This window comes from Nyctereutes procyonoides, unplaced genomic scaffold, assembly GCF_905146905.1.
Source record: "Nyctereutes procyonoides isolate TBG_1078 unplaced genomic scaffold, NYPRO_anot_genome, whole genome shotgun sequence".
In the NCBI taxonomy this organism is placed as follows: domain Eukaryota; kingdom Metazoa; phylum Chordata; class Mammalia; order Carnivora; family Canidae; genus Nyctereutes; species Nyctereutes procyonoides.
The window spans coordinates 117,959,169-117,972,812 of NW_026575125.1; the positions used below are offsets into that span (position 1 = coordinate 117,959,169).

At 54.9% G+C, this 13,644-nt stretch overlaps 1 protein-coding gene across 12 annotated transcripts in view; it reads left to right on the top strand.

The window, feature by feature from the left end:
• The first annotated feature begins 2,258 nt into the window (after positions 1-2,258).
• ZNF185 (zinc finger protein 185 with LIM domain) overlaps positions 2,259-13,644 on the top strand; it is a 63,974-nt gene continuing 52,588 nt past the window's right edge. For all 12 annotated transcript variants that reach the window (XM_055337593.1, XM_055337592.1, XM_055337596.1 and 9 more), the window contains exon 1: positions 2,259-2,416. The gene's annotated coding sequence lies outside the window, so the exon portion shown is untranslated. The remainder of the gene's footprint in view (positions 2,417-13,644) is intronic.

The following is a 13,644-nucleotide window of genomic DNA, read 5'->3' on the forward strand; positions in this document are numbered from 1 at the left end:
CAGGGTAGGGCAAGGCAGTTACCATTCGAGTCAAACCCGTTTGTAGGTGAGATCAGCTGCAGGGCCTGGCAGCCTGGGAGGGAGGGAGGAGTTGAGGAAGGCTGGTCTCTTAGGCTGGCGCTGTTGTGGCATATCTGGCCTGGGCAAGGGCTGAATCACCTGGGACATGGGAAGAGCACAAGGCCCCAGGGCAGCCCACCCCAGGGCTGCCCTCCCTGACTAGCCATTGGTGTCCTGGGACCCCATTCTCCTTGTACTCTCCAGCTGGCGCACCCACACTTAAGGGTCTGGATCAAGCTTGCCCTTTCCCACTGGTGGCCTTGGGAGGGAAAGGCCACCCTCTCCCTCACCCTGCCATCGAACCCATCACCATGCCTTCTACATTCTACATCTTTAAGCTAGGGGTTCTTGAAAGGGAAGGCAGCCCAGAAAGGGGGTGTGACACACCCTAGGTCATACAGTTATTTAGGAGTTAGGATGCCAAGCCAAATCCGTGGCCACCAGCAGCCCAAGGTGGGGGATGGGAAGGCATTAGATGCTGGTCACCCGACTGGAAGCAGAAAAATGCTGACTGGCAAGAGACAGATGAACTGAAGAGACTTTATATACAATTCCCCCATCCCCACCCCTCCACACATAGTCACACAGACACAGGGTCACCTCCTCCCTACCTGACAAAGGCCAGGAAGAGAAAATAAGAACAGCTTCCAGAGTTTCAATCACCCCTCAGGCCCCTCCTTCTGCAATTCCTCTCTGACCCCTTGTGTTGTCTCCGGTGCCCCAGGGATGAGTCAGACAGGCTCTGCCCTCCTGGAGCTCACCATCTAGAACAATAAAGGGTCATGACCACTATGCTAGATCAATGTCAGAGGATGGAACTGGGGAAGCAATCCACATCCCTGGCGGGGGCGGGGGGCTGCTACAGCCACTTGAGTGAAGGTTTGGAGAACAACTAAGACAAGGGGACAAAGGACACTGTAGGCAGTCTGAGTGCCAGGAGCAAGTGCCCCAAGGAGATAGGACCCGTGAAATATTTGGAAGGCAAGAGGGGAGCGTGGCTGATCTGCAAAGAGAGGTGGGCGCCACCTATCCTTGGGCCCCCTTGATGTTTGGCTTTTATCCCGAGAGCAATGGGAAGCCATCCAAGAGTTGCAAGCATGTAAACCCTGAGACTGACTTCTGTGTGGAGACTGGATGGGAAGGAAGGCAAGAGAGAGGCAGGGTAAGCAGGCCTGGACTAGGGGGTTGCAGTGGGCATGCGCACAAGTCTATGGATCAGAGGGCCATTTGGAATACAGACTTGATGGGGCTTGAGGAAGGAGGAACTGCCAGAACACATCCTTTCCATCCTGTCAGCTTGATAGGCCAACTTTTGGCCAACTCTATGCCTCTGTAGGACTGACTTGGCGGCCCCTCGCATTGGAGGCATTCCCTGGACCCACACCTGGGGTGGGGGCTTCCCTTGATGCTCCCTCCTTCCTAGTACGTAGCCCTGGTGCCTTGCACCTAGCAGGTAGTCAGTAAGCATGATTCAGTGACACACATCCTCAAAGAGCATGAATGAATGACACCTGTCAAACTGCACTGGCCCAAGGGGTCTGCAAGTGTCAACTGTGAGGTGGCCCAGCTTGCTGACAGGGTGCTCCTGGTGTGGCCTCCCAGGGTGAGAACTTCCCTCCTTCCCTCCGTGAGCTGCCCGGGCTCCCTCACTTTCTTCTCCTCCTTCGCAGCCTCTAGGACTTCCTGTATGATCTCAGCCTCTGGCCCCCCGGCCCCCCTCCCCGCCCCTGTCTGGGATCTTCATCTGTAAAATGGATCTAGGAACAGTAGTCCTCAACAGAATGAACCCGCAGCATCTGTAGAAGTCATCGGCCCTGAGCAGAGGCCAGATCGCATCGGGTGCGCAATAGGCAGCCGGGGCCCTTCATGTGGCCGAGACCTCCCGGCCCAGGGCCGCGCGCCCGAAGGAATTTGCCTGGAAGTTTTCCACCGCGGCAGAGGCTTCTGGAGCCTGCTCTGGGCTCGGCGTGGGGAGCCCCGGCCTTGATTTCTCCAGCAGCCCTGCGGGGCGGGGCTGGGAAGGGGCGGGCGGGCCGAGGACACTGGCGGGAGAATGTGCGGAATGTGCCAGGCGCATCTACCTACCCCAAGAGAGGGCAGGGGAAGGGGGCCGGCCGAGGGGAGGGGCGAGGGGCGAGGCACTGGGCGCCGGTGAAAACCTGTTTGTTCTCCTGCGGGTGGAGCCCAGTCCGCGCCTTCTCGCCGCCCTGTGCGCTCCCGGCTGCACCCGCCGCCCGCCGCCCCGCGCCCCGGCCCGGCCCGGCCCGGCCCGACCGGGCGCTGTCCACCTGAGGGAGCCCGCGCCCCGCGCCCGCCTGATCCCCTGCCCGCCCCGCGAGCCCAGCACCTGTGCCAGGTAGGGCTGTCGAGTCGCCGTTGGGGCGGCCCTGCCGAGAGGCATTGGGCCGGGGTGGGGGTGGGGGGCTCCTGGCCCCTGCCCCGGCAGGCGGCAGGGACAGCTCAGGGCCTCAGTTTCCCCTGCCATGACCCTCCCCGGCTCTAGGCATTCCTTTTGGGTTTCCAGCAAGGAGGCAGTGCACTTGGTTTTCTGGTTTGCACTGTGAGCCAAGAGAGAAGGTAGAGAGTCAAAAAAGGCTGGCCTCCTCGACCTGTCTGGAAGAGGGGGGTTTGATTGTTAGTGACTGCCCGGGCCGGGGTGCTCTGAGCATCGACTGCAGGGAAGAGTCAGAGCTCTGCAGATCAGCTTGGTTCACCGTGTCCATTTTATAGGCAAGAACACTGAGACCCAGAGGCTGGCTCACCCTGAAGGCCAGAGCACAGGACTTGAGGGCTGCTTGTGATGAGCATGTGCTGGGCACAGGGCAACCTCCTGGAGGGCTACCAGAATGGTAGCTGCCCCAGACAGAAGGCGCCGAATCAAGTGTCACTGGGTGTTATCAACGGGATCTGCAGCAAGCTGGCTCTGTGGCTGAATTGTTTTGGTGGGGGCAGGGGAGCCGAGAGCCTTGTCCTCTTTGGAGAGGCAGAGTGATACCTGGCCTCGGGAAGACTGAACGCTCAGCATCTCTGACTGCTCTGCCACTTGTGAGCCTGGCGGGGGGCGGGGGGCGCCTGGGCAGCTCCATCAGTCCAAGGAGATAACACACGGGGCCTCCTCCCACCTAGGGCTCGGATGAGGTCAGTGTGACTGCAACAGGGCTCTGGAACATCTGAGGTGCGGTAGGAGTTGTGTTCTCACTGGGCTGTTTGCACTTAGTTTGGACGTTGTGGAACACTGTGCATCTCCGGATCACGCTCTGTGAACCCTGAGAGAGAGCCCTTCACACCCCATCCATCCAGCAGTGGTTGAGGCCTCCTGCACCTGGACCCACTCTTGCTTTCCTCTCATGGTCCTTCAGATTTCTGGTCATGGTACCTGGCTGGGGACAGGAAGCAGGGTGCCCTGGGCTGATTGATAAGCCTGGGCTGTGGGGAAGGACTCTGGATTCCTTGTTCCCTGCTCACCAGCTCACATAATGCTACAGGGCAAATCTAGGGGGAAGGGCAAGCAGGGGAGGGTCCTACGGTCCAAGGCCTCCACTGCCCCATCTGAAAAATCAGGGGCAGCCCAGAGGCCAGCTCCGAGGCCCTGCTTGCCACTTAGAAGCATCTAGCCGGGGCATAGATGCATGGGCCAGGGGCCAGCTTGCTGGCTGGCCTTGGTACCTGTGCTGTTTGTCCCACTACCTGTGGGCCATCCCAGGATGGGCAGGAGCAGATCCACCTCACTTGCCCTTCCCCTTCCTTCCATCGATTGTCAGCCCCAGTGCTTGTGCCTTCCTGGCCTGGACTTCAGATGCCCCAGCCTGCCTGAGGGCTCTATAGTCAGCTGTGGAAAGCTAATGGAAGGTACCCAGAGCAGCACACAGCAGGTGCTCCAGATCTGTTCATCTCCACCCTTCGGAGACTCACAAGTCAGTGACAGAGGTGGCCCGTGACCATGTCAGGTGCTGCAGCTCTGAGTGGCATAAACACAAGGGGCTGTGGGAGCTTGGAGCAAGGGAGCAGCTCTGACTGGGAGGATCAGGGAAAGCTTCCTGGAGGAGGAGGAGGGGTTGGAAGTAAGGGGAGGAGCTCAGCGGCTGCCAGGTCAAGGTCTACATATCCTTTGGAGCTGCATGAGTCTAGCCTCCCTCTTGTTCCCAAGCAATCAAAGCCAGTTCTTCCTAAACCTATGTTCTACCCAGAGCTGGGCCGTGGGGGTCTGGAGAGAAATCAGATGCAGGCCTTGCCCCAGGGAGTGACAGTCTAGCTGGGGACATGGATGGCCACTCAGTAGGGAGCTACCACCAGCATCGAAACGTCCCCACCTCACTTCCTCTTCAGTCGGGGTCCAGATTTCAGACAGTCCTCTGCCTGAGGGCAGTGATCCCAGGGGTGCCCTCCTAAGATCTAGCAGGACAGGCAGACATCATCAGCACCTGCTTCCTGAACTGTCCTTGGTCGCATGCCAGGAAAAGTCCCAAACCGGGCTCAGTGCACTCTGGAACTGGAAGCCTGCCTTCTTCCTTCCCCACTCAGCCTCCACGGGTGACTGATCCCTTTGGTGTGGATCTTGCTTCAAGCCACAGCCCATAAGGTGCCAGCTCATGCATAACACCAGCTTGCTTTCTGCTTGCTGGGCTCTGACGTTGCCCCCACTGCCAGGCCCTCCCAGGGTGGGCGAGGACTGTGGCTGGAGGAGAGGAGAGCTGTTTGCCACGACTCGGAGCTCCGCACAGCAACCCCCACGGTGCCCCAGGCTCCTGTGGTTGGGATCCACCGGGATCCCAGGACTCTGCATTCATTTGTATCATCATTCATACTGTGCTGCACAGAGCTGCCTGATGGCAGGACTGGGGCAGCGCACCTGGCCGGCCCACGTGCCTGAGCATGACGCTCAGGAGAGGTTGGCATCATTGTTTCTGAGGGCCTGTGAGCTGGCCGGAGATTCACGACTGTGGAGCGGGGAGGTGAAGGGTGGGAGACTGTGTGATGGGACAGGGAGGTGCCTTCACAGCCCAGTGGTAAGAGAGCAGCTCAGAGGTCAGGTTGAGTTTACACCCCAGCTCAGCCATCGTCCAGTTGTGCAACCCGAGCACATCACATAGCATCCGGAGGCCTCGGTTTTGTCACCTCTACAGAAGGGAGGCTGAAGCCAGGGGCACAGATTGAGCCAGAACCGCCGTGTCCTCCTCCAGGGCCATGGTGGCCAGGGGTGAGGTTGGGGCCAGGTTGGAAGGGATGTGGGCTCCCCACCTAGCAAAAAATGGTTTAAAAATCACTGCTAGTCTGTTCTGATGATGCATATGGTATCTACCCACAGTTAAATTATTTGCTACAGCACACTTCATTCGTAGATCATTTCTGGATGCCTCCTGAAATCTGCTTTGCTTTCTTTTTTAATATTGGCCGTTTTCATTTTTAACCGTTTATCTTGGATCGATTTAAAACTCACCAAAAAGTTGTGAGAATGGTACAAAGAACTCCCTCAAAGCCGCATCTGGATTCCCTGCTGTGGAGGAAGGTGACATGGCGGCACTTGAGTGACAGTAACGTTCGTGGAGGAGTGGCCATTGGAGGGGTTGGGGGTGGGCAGGGCTGGTGTCAGTTCTTTTTTCCAAGAGGGAAACTGAGGCACAGAGGGGCACTCGCTCAAGACTCATTGGAGGATTAGGAATGGAGCCAGTTTCCCTTGGCTCACAGGTGAGCATGTGCACATTTAGTGAGTGTTTTCTGACTGCTGGCCTGTGTTGGGCTCTGGGGCACAGCAGTGAGTGAGAACTGAGAAGGGTGGGGATGAGAGAGCAGGAGGGACAGGTCTGGGTGGAGAGGCCTGGCAAATGAAAAGTTAAGAGGCTCATTGTCAAAGTCTAATGTGGGGAAGCAGGAGCCTCCAGCTAAAGCACATGTCCCAGAGGTGCGGGATTCTACGGGGACCCAGAGGCCACTTTCAGGAACACCATTTAGGTCTTTCCCGTGGGAAGTCTGCTCACTTCCCACTTCAAGAGAGAGCCAAGAAGTGGAGCTGGTGGTGGTGGTGGTGGTGGTGGTGGAAGTGGTTGTGGAGCCTCAGGGCCATACCATGGGACAGAGAGGAGACCTGGCCTTTGGGGCCAGTGGTGGACAGGCCTCATGCTGCTGCAGGTTGTCACTGGTGGTGGTCTTGGCCTTGGACCCCTTAGTCTGGTTCCTGTGATCGTTGGCTCAGCACACCATTTTCTGATGACTAGGTCATTTTTCCAGAGAGCTTGACGTGGCAAGGGGTTCCAATCACAAGAACGAGTGAAAATGCTTACATCAGGCAGTGCCTGGTTTATACTAAAAAAAAAACAAAACAAAAACCCAGGATTTGTTACACCGCTTTTGCCTGGTGAACTCCTAAGTCATTCTTTCATTCTCTGGGGGAGGCCTGAGCTGAGGGCACTTCCTTGGGAAATGTAGCACTCTGGCAGTGCCCTGGAAGGGCTGCTCTGGCCTTCTGTCTGTCTATCTGTAGGCCCAGCACCCAGCCTGGCTGCCAACTTTCCATAAGTGGTTGTTGAATACATGAAAATGTGGCCTTGGGCAAATGCTTTCTCCTCTCTTAGTCTCCATATTCTTATAGAAAAATGGGGACAGTGGTGATAGGTAAGGGTGGAGTACGGGAAACTGGGTCTGGGGCGGATAGGAGGGGAGAAAATAGCTGGGAGGAGGCCTGTCTGAGGTTGGCCCGGGTGGGAGGTGTTGGTGGCTGGGGAGAGGGGGCTGGGTAGGTACTTCTTTTCCTCTTGAGCTTTACTCATGATCACCTGTAACTAGGACAAAAGGAAATCTTTGGCCAATGTTAGTCAGAGGCAAGTTGGGGCAGGGGGAACTTTCTGGTCTCTGAGCCTGCTCTGCCAAAGGCTGAGGAGGTGGTCACAGTGAAGGTTCAGGGCTGTTCCTGAGGAAGCCATTGGTCGAGCTGGATGGGAGTGGGCCCACATCTCCTGAGTCCCTTCCAACCCCTTTATGTGTCTGTGTGCAGACAGGGATACCGTCTCTGTTCCGCTGGGATGGACTTCAGACCACCTTGCTTCCCAGGCTACAAGGGTGCAAGGAGTGGGGGACAGAGCCAGCCCAGGCCCTGAAGAATGCCCAGGGTTCTGTGGGGTCCCTTCTCCTGCCACCGCAGGGGAGGTGGAGGCCCTGGGAACACTGGGAATAGTTGATACGGGTGGCTCCGGCAAGGGGTTCTATTTGCAGTGAGGCCTCATGGGCTCTGCTGTCCCCATCATCTTAGCCCTGCCCAGACCCCTGGCCTCCACATCTCAGAAGGCCCTGCCCAGAAGCCCTTGCTGGCCCTTGAGGCTAAGCCACCCCTGAAACGGCTCAGTCACCCCAAGCAGTCACTTGTATCCAGCCTGGAGAGAACTAGAAGATGGGCACAGGAGAGCCAGGACAAATCCCAGCCCCTCGGCCATGGCTCCCTTGCCCCCCTGGGGCTTGAGTTCTTCACTGCCTCTGGAGAGAGCTGGCCCTCCTCACACCCTCAGACAGCTGCCTCCCTGGGCCCTCCAGCACTGACGCCGAGAAGTCTAGATTCTGGGATGTTGGGGGTGGGCTGGGGGAAGGTGAAATTCCAGACTTTCATGTAGAAGTCATTTACCTGTAAAGCACATTTACAAATACTCTCCCCCCACACACGCATTCTTTTTCCACATTACATTTTTCCCTCTGTCATCCAAGTCTCTTCCAGCTCTTTCTTCCACGTGGTGCACCTCCTTCCTCCTGCCCTAGGAGCCTCCATGCCGGAGTTCCTGGCACTGCAGCATCATGTGCAGTCAAGGTGCTCTGCTCCACTGGGGCTGCTGGACTCTCCATGCTGAGCGGGCAGGGGGCCTGACATGACTCAGATGCTCAGCCATCCCTCTGGTGGGCCTCTGCAGGGCCCCCTACTCCTGGAGTGCTGCCAAGACTCTCTGGATCCTGGGAATCGTAAGTGCACCAGTGCACTGCCTGCTCCACCCCTCCTGGAGAAGAGCAAGTTGTCTGGGTACTGTCCTCTTGCCAGATGCTGACACTGGGAATCAGAATGTACTCATTTGTGAAGTCTGGCCTCAGGAGGCTGCTTCTTTGATCATTCCAGCCCTTGGTGGCCTGGGTGTTGTTAGCCTGGGTCTAAACTTAGAGATTAGGCCAAGTGCCTTCAGAAAGGATTGGGTGAGGGCACCCAAGCAGGTGGGGGAGGTCACATTCCCTGACTTTTGGTGTCTGAAGCCCCTTCACACTCTGTGCTATATCCTGCCTGTGGCCTCACTCCACTCATCTCTCTGTCTAGGCCTTTCTCAGCCTGGCATGTAGAGTACGTGCCAGCCATGGCCTGGGCACTCCCTGAGACACTGGGCCTTTGACCCCAGGGGATGTTCTAGAGGGAGGACAGAACAAGAAGGGAAGTGCTCTGAAAAAACTATGGGGTCCCATGCCCTGGTGAGGAGCACTGAATCTCATGCCTTCCCCTGCCCATGACTAGGGACTTCAAATTTAGCCAGAGAGTAAGTCACATGTCCCGTGACTTGTTTTAACAGAACTAGGACTCAGACTCCTTGTCTAGTTCTCTTTCATTTGCACCTGAGTTGAAAGAGACATCATGGATGTGTGCCTTCTTGGCATTGGCCAAGTTCTCCTCATCTCTAACACCATGAGTGTGCCCCACCCATGAAATGACAGATAATGAGCCCAGCTGGCTTGGCTCTACAGTGTTCTGAACAAGCATTGTCTCCTACCCCCTTCTTAGATTCTGTTTCTGCTGCTTAGAGGGAAAAGGTAGCAGGTAGGGTTCTCTAGCAGGTAGACTTTGGCTACGTTCGTGTTACCCTCCATGGTAACCCAGACCACCCCCAAATGAAGAAGTTTGAGGGGGCTCTTTCATGGGCATTTATGCACAAGGGAGGACTGTTACCTTGAAGCTCAAAGGCATTTGCCTGGAACATACCCAAAAGGGACCCAGATGCCCATTCTGGAAAGTGGATCTAAGGCCCAGGGTATTTTCTTTGCATCTTTTCCCACATCCTGGGGCCACTGATGGCCGTTTGTCCAAAGGGAACATTGACAGTGAGAATGAGCAGGGGCATCATCCCCATGCTCAAAATCCCCCATCACCAGTTGTGCCAGAAGGGAAGCATGGAGGGATTCTGGCCCGGGGAGCCACGTGGGCCCTGGCAGCCCAGATCCTTGGGGTTGTAGAGCCCAACTCAGGCTGTTATAGGAAGGCAAGAGGATACAGGTATGACAGCTGGGATTTTGCTTGCAGGTTTTGTCTTTCCATAGTTTAGTCATTGACACCCTCACCCAATGATGGGGAGCCAAGGTTCCATGGGAGCAAGGAGTCTCCTTCTGCCAAGGCAGCTGTCTTCTCTGAGACTGCCTGACAGTGCCCAGTGGAAGGATCAGAACTGGCTGGGTTTACCCATCTTAGAAACAAGTTGTTGAAAGACATGTGGCTTTTCTTCATTACGCCTCTTCTCTCATGACCCAGGTGGGAGCACTCATGTTTTTGCTGAAGTGATTCTGGGGCTTTGCCTCTGTTAGGGCTCCGTGCCTTGGAGCCCCATGAAAATGCTCAGGGACAGAGTTTTACTCAAACATGGGCTGAAGTTGGCCTGGCAATGGGCCCATGCACTGGGTGGCCTAAGGCCTTGATGCCTTTATCTACATGTCACTTGCCACATCCGTATTTGGTCACTGGGCTTGACTGTATGGGCCATGCTCTGGGTTGTGCCCTCTTGTCCTATCCCACTGCTTCCTGAACCAATCCCTGACTTACACCTAAGGGGTCAACCAAGAGTTGAAGTGTGGGCTTGGGTTCCAAAAGACAGAACTACATGTGATCCCTACTGGGGATCCCTGCACAGGAAGTTGGTACACGAAGGGAAACATAGCTAGGCTCCCTCTCAGCCCTCTGGGTACAGGTTGTCAAAACTCACCTCTGGGAAAGAAGTCCTGCCCCTTGCTCTTCTGTCTGTGGTGTGCCCACTCATGCTTGCTCACTATGGCCAGCGCCCAGCACACACACATTCAGACAAGCCCCAACACCTGTATACTTTGGCTGCAGCTCCTTCGTGTGTGAAGCTAAGGGTGTTTTGTTCCTCTTCCATCCTGGTTTGCCTAGGAGGCCCTTGCCTGGCACCCAGCACTCCCCATTCCCCAGCCACCCACTTGCTTGACTTTCCATCTTTCACACAAGCTCTTGGCAGGAAGATCCCAGGCCAGGGTCCCGGGGACTGGGGGTGGGACCAAGGGCTGGGCTGCCTGTGTTCGCAGGCGCAGCTGCCTTGCCATCTGGTTGGTGTTCCCCCAGTTGTGTGGAGGAAGCCAGCCTGTCCCAGCTGTGCCTGAGGGGTCAGGGGAGGGCATTGCAGTCCTGGGGGCAGAAGGCCGTCATGGGCACAGCAGCACCTCTAGAGTAAGGGCTCCAGGATGGGTGACACCCAGGGGCTGGACAGGGCCACCAGGGTAGATGCCCCTCCAGGCCTGCTGTGTGTGCTCTCTGACCTCTATACCTTCTTCTTCTCCTATGGTTCCCTTTTCCTTCTAGGCCAGTGGAAAATGCAGACATTTTTAGTGCAGTATGACTAACAATGGGACCAGGCCGTGTTCCTTGGTCAAGGGGCTGTGGGACTTGAGGGCTCCTCTGGGAGATGCTGCCTGGGCTGAGGCTCGAGGTCATTTGGCAAGGAGATAGCTGCAAGGGCAAAGATAGCGAAACCTGCCCGAGAAAAGGGGCAGGCCAAACATGGTAAGTCCAACAGGGTAAAAATTCTGGAAAATTGTCTCTGAATTAGTCTTCTAATCTTAGAGGCAGAGCACGCCCTGTCCTTGTGGGGTGATGGGACACCCCTCCTCCTGCTGCTTCTCTCTCCAGCTCTGTCTCCTCATGCATCAGCCAAGCATTTGCGTCACTGTCTTCCAACTCCCTGGCTCCCTCCCTCCTGCTAATCTGCCTGCATCAGCTCCTGCTGGCATCAGCTCCAGCTCTACTCTCTGACCACACCAGGCTCGCCGTGGCCTGGGGGAAACAGGCTCCTTGTGCTCCCTCATTGGCTCTTTGTTCCTCTCTATCTAATCATGGCCGGAGGCCCCTTCCTGGGAAGTTGCTGGAAAGCCTTTGAGAGGCTTCGGCAGTAGGGAGGAAGGTGCATTCGGAGGTCATCTCCATTAGGGAGGGCCTGTCCCCATCTCCCCCACTCATTCTTGCTAAGGATGCCCCCCCATCTGCCCCAAGAGACATCTGCAAGCTAATGAAAGAGGGAGAAAGAAGGGTGTGAAGAGCCAAGAGAGTGGGCTGGAGGCACCCATCTAGTGTCTGAGGTGGCCTGGTCTGCTCAGAAGGACTTGGACTTGGTCCTGAGCTGCTCTGGGACAGGCTGCTATAGTGTGAGTGTAGGGCCTTGCTTGGAGTTGGCACAAGGAGTTGTTCTATGAGGCATAGCTAAGATAAAAGGTGGCAGATAAGCCACCTGCTCCTTTGGTGGCCCAGGCCAGGCCCCTAAGCAGGGCAATATGGCAATTCCTAAAGTACCAGGAGACTCCTCCATATCAAAGTAGGAACAGGAGCTGTACACTAAAAAGGTACACAGAGAGGCTGTCCTGACTAGAAATGCACTCTCACAGACCATTTTGGAGTTGAGGACACCCACCAACATCAGGATACCCAAACTATGAGATGGAAAAGAGCTGGCACCAAATTCTAGGCAGTGACACGTGCTCAGGCTTAGGGGTATCCTACCAGGAGGGGACCCAGTGAGTAGGTCACGGACTTGGTGGCATGGCACCACTTTACAGATGAGGAGATTGAGGCCCAGATAGTGGGACAATGTCACAGCCATGTGAAGCCACTTAGGGATGAACAGCAAAGATGTGAGCTGTCAGGCCCGGGGGGGCAAGGAGGGTTTGAAAGAAGCCCAAGTGCCAAGAAGAAGAGGGAAATTAGAAGTAGGGGGTGGGAGGCACACCTGAAACACATGCCTGTTCTCCCTCTCATGGGAGCTGTGAGCAAAGAGGACCCAGGATCCTGGAGGAAGTCATGTGTGTGCCCATGGGTAGCAAGGGTCTGCTCAGAGCAGCACAGAGGGACTCAAGAGGCCCAGGGCACATATGCCCCCTGGATGTCTACCCTGGAGGAGGGAAGAGAATTCCCCAACTGCATCCGTTGGCTCCTCACTTCCCAGTCCTTCCTTGGCATGGCTCACTTGGCATCAACTTTTGAGATCCATCATTAGCTCTCCAAGCAGCCCCAGCTCCCATTTCATTTGGTTAAGCTCCTGTTTGTTTAGTCTTTATCACACAGGCAATGCGCATTCATTATAGGAAAAATAGAATACACAGAAGAGCAAAATATTTTGGTATTTATCCATTCAGATGTTTCTTTCCCTGTGCATTGTAATGTACATAGATTTTTTTTGGTACATAGATTTTTTAAGTAAATGGCACCATCCTACACATCTTTTTAAAAGATTTTATTTATTTATTTATTTATTTATTTATTTATTTATTTATTTATTTATTTATAAAGACAGAGAGCAGGGGTGGGGAGGTGCAGAGGGAGAGGGAGATAAAGAATCTCAAGCAGACTCTGCCCTGAGTGTGAAGCCTGGCTCAGGGCTTGATGTCACAACTCTTGAGATCATGACCTGAGCCAAAAGCAAGAGTCAACACTTAACTGACTGAGCCACTCAGGTCCCCCTCTACACATCTTTTTTTTTTAAGCTTTCACTTAATTGTATAAGAAAACCATATACACGAAGGCTTGTTAAATAGCACTATATATCAATATCATTTATAATGATTACATAGTATTTGCTTGAATAATGGATCATAATATATTTAAATATGACTGTTAAGAATTTAGATTATTGCCTAATTTTCACCATTGAGTATCAATACTAGGATGCCTCCCCTCTTGCATACTTTCTTCTGCTTTCACATTTGTCTCCTTAGGAGAGAATGCTGTGATTGGGGAACTGAAAGACCAATGGTCTTACCCTCTCTAAGGTTTTTAATACATATAGAGATTTGTCTTCCGAAAAGATGAATCCATTGACCTGTCTACCAGCAGTGCATGGGAGCTGCCTGTCTGTAGTGAAGGTTTTCCCAGCTATCTCCTGATTGGGGATGAAGGGGGGAATGGTGGGTCTGAAAGACCTGGGTCCAAGGAGGGGTGGCCTCCAGTGCAGGTAATCAGTGCAGGGTGTATTTGGAAGTGTGAGGGGGATGCCTGGCTTCTGTCCTTGATGACGTTGGTAGAGGGAGCAGGTCTCGTCTGGGAAGACTTTGATCAACAGTGCAAGGCACTCAGGTCAGAAGAGGGCAGAGCCCAATAGGAGCAGAAAGAGACAAGACAAGTGGGCCCCTGAGGAAGGGGCAGGGCTTAGCTCAGCAGAAGAGGTTGGAGGACATTCTGGCGGGGTGGGGAGCAGCGTAAGCAAAGCCATGGGGATTACCAAGGCAGGGCCACTTTCCAGGGATGTTGAATCACGTGGTCTTCTTGGAGCACAATGTCAACATCGAGTGGCATTTGTGAGAAAAGTAGCTGGGTCAGGGGACTGGAAATTTGCCCCTGGGCTTCGAGACACTGGAGATCCA